The 3,206-nt window shown below is 45.8% G+C and overlaps 1 pseudogene; it reads right to left on the reverse strand.

Moving 5' to 3' along the window:
- Window positions 1-558: 558 nt before the first annotated feature.
- On the reverse strand, window positions 559-2,370 carry LOC114708845 (annotated as a pseudogene).
- Between the last annotated feature and the right edge of the window lie 836 nt (window positions 2,371-3,206).

Here is a 3,206-nt window from a genome sequence, read left to right on the forward strand (position 1 = left end):
AAAGTACATTAAAACAACAACAACAATAAAAAACAAAAAAATCTACAAGATGAATACAGTATAGGAACCAGTTCTCCCTCACAGATGTCCGTTTACCGAACATAGTTGCCAAGGAAGTAACAACGCACCGGCAGCTCCACTGGGTTAAGTAGTTGTCTCTCCCCGCAGTCCAGTGAGTCACAGCTGTTTTGATATGACACAGGTGACAGTCTTTGGAAAGAACTATGAAGTCATACAAAACTTCTAGTATGTGATTTGCCCCAAGCAACACAATTATTTTTCAAAACCTGCTTTATTCCAAAATGAAAAAAACAAAAAAGGTCTGTTTTAGTATTTTGTCTTGTTTTTCTATTTTCTTATATTTTGTTTTCAATTTTTTGGAAAGCAACATAGTAGTAGTCATGATTATAGGATTGCCCAAGGCTGTGTTCACACACATAAACATCATTTGCATATCGAGAAGAGAAAAAGCAGGAGGAGATGGATTAAGAAAAAAGGGAAACTGAAAAATAAAACAGAAATTCTGGAATCTTGCCCTGGCTGCACCTCTCTTCCATCTTAGCCGACTGCAATCTCATTTTCTTCCAGAAATTAGGGGAACTGGTATTTGGCCACACGGTCTCAAACCCTAGGCTTCTCCACGTCCTGGCTGGGAAAGTGTAGCATTGCTTACCACAGAGATGGTCCCCAGGGACACAGGCAGGGTGGGGATGCCTCTATTTTGGATCACAGAGGTCTCGTTGGTCTTCATGACTAGACTGCCATTGAGGTTGCTGATGTACTGGCTCCACACCACAGGGTCCATGTCCACAGGAGTTCCTTGGGAAACATCTCAGACATTTTCCTTCCCTTCCCATCCAGCACAGTCACGTTGTTCTCTGTGTTAAGCTTTCTACCCTGGCAGACAGAGTTGTTGTTGGCTCAGTGTGTAATGTAGTGGACCTTCAGGCTGTGTTTGGTGGTGAAGGCCCCACTGTGTATGCTGCAGACAAAAGGCCTTTCTCTGGTGTGCATCTGTTCATGGACCTGAAGGGCCCTGGCAGATGAAAAGTTCTCCCCACACTCTGCAGCAGTGACCTGTCACCATGACTGTGCTTCTAGCAAAGATGTCAAGGTGGAGGATCCCACAAAGGTGCCATAAACTTCAACTTTGACATAGGTGGGCTGTACTTGGATACACATTCAGGGGAGGTTGGTACCACACTTTTGCTCGCAGAGAATGACCTTGGCCTTGACTTCTAAAGTGGAGGCAGAGATGTTTGGGCAGTGGAGAAGGAACTCTGAAAGAGCATAGAGCAGGGGCCTGAGGCAGCAGGGTGCTTGGGAGGCTAGACGTGAAGTTGAGGAGAACCAAAATACCATCAGACTTCAAGGTGAAGGGTGTAAGAGCCAGTGAGAGTGAGCTGACTGTGGAGGAGATGCTGGCATGAAGCAGCTTGGTTGTTTCAAGGCATCTAGAGACAGACCAGGCTTGGGGCTTTTTGGATGAGCAGAGCTACTGCAGTGGGCACCTTGTGGGACACATGGTTGCTTAAAGTTGTCAGAGTGTCCACACCAGCCACTCCATAGTGGAGTGCATGCATGAGCCACATGTTCACCTAGACTCGGGTTTGTTCTGTGAGGTGAATCATTTGAAGCTACTGCTGATGCAGACACAGGATCTGCTCCAGGACCTATGGGATGCTGTGGGCAGCTGGCACAGGCACTGTGGTGCTGTCGATGCTCCATTGGTTCACTGCCGTCTTGGCACCTCAGAGCGCCTGCAGAGTTACACTGGTGTTGACCACTTTACCTTTGGGAACGTGGCTTTTGTCCTGTCTTTAAGTAAAGGATGAACTCTGTGCCCAGATTTTCCTTTGAGTCCCCTGAGCTGTTACTGTTCTCGGGATTGATGACTGTCCTTACTGCTTGGGCTGGCTGGCTAGTGGCTCAGGACAGCTCCTTGGAAGTCATCTGAAGGCACTGGCTTCTCATAGACATTCATGATGAGGACAGGAGAATTTTTAGTGCAACCTTTCTTGTGTTCCAATAACTCAGTGGGACTGAAGAACTCAGCACAGCACTTCTTGCAGATGTGAGTCTTCCGCAGGGTCACTTTACTGTGTCCTCTGTCACTTCATCACCATTCCCTGGGGAGTTCACTGGAGCACCTGGTTCCCTGTGGTTGCTCGCACTGACCCTCCTCCAAGTTGATGTGCTGAAGCTTTACCTGCATGTGTCTTAACATGGTGCACACATCAGGGTGCTGGGAAGAGCCCTGGTGACTTGTCCCCCTTTCTACCACCAGTTCCTGGAGTTGGGAAACTTTATCCCTCTTTGGTGGAATGTGCATGTCCCAGTCATACCCTCTTTTCTGTGTCCTTACTTCATGGGTCGTTCTTATGGCCTGAATTGTGTCCTCCCATTAAGACTTGACATTTATACATTGAAACTCAACCCCAGCAAGTGCCTGTGTTTGGAGATAGCCTTTTTCAATCTTTATTTATTACTCTATGCTAGTAATGTATAATGGATTTCATTGTGACACTTTCATGTATGTATATAATGCATTTGGTTGTAGTCCTCCTTATCCCTCTCTTATCCTGTTAATAGTCTGACTGGTCCAGGTCCTCTTACCAACTTTCTTCTTCTTGTTATTCTTCTTCTCATCCTCCTCTTCATCCTCTTCCTCTCCCCAATTTCTTCTTCTTGACCTAATGAGTTTCATTTACAGAAGCATGGGTGAGGTATTGTTTACAGGATCCTGAGTACTTTACCAGTGCCTACACCTTTGAAGAAAATGAGATAGCCTTTTTAAAGAGATAATTGAACCAAAATGAAGTCAGTAGAGTGGGTCCTTACCCAACATTAAATGGTCTTTTTATAAGCAGAGGAGACTTGGACACAGAGGGATGAGGACATGGGGAGATGAACACCTGAACATCATGGAGAGCCATTCACAAGAACTTAATTCTGCAAGGACCTTGATCTTGGATTTCCAGCTCCTGATTGTGGGAACATGACTCCTACTTTTAAATTGATTTGTCTGTGCCTACTGGTGCTTTGTTGTGGCAGTTTGAACAAGCTAATGTAATTGTCATTTTAACACATTCCTAGAACTGGGAAGAATGTCTAAGTCAGTAAAGTGCTTGTCTTTTAAGCATGAGGGCCTGAGTCCAATCCCAGGGACCCACCTGGTGCACAGCTGTAATCCTAGAGCTGAGGAG

This window comes from Peromyscus leucopus, chromosome 3 (assembly GCF_004664715.2).
Source record: "Peromyscus leucopus breed LL Stock chromosome 3, UCI_PerLeu_2.1, whole genome shotgun sequence".
Taxonomy (NCBI): domain Eukaryota; kingdom Metazoa; phylum Chordata; class Mammalia; order Rodentia; family Cricetidae; genus Peromyscus; species Peromyscus leucopus.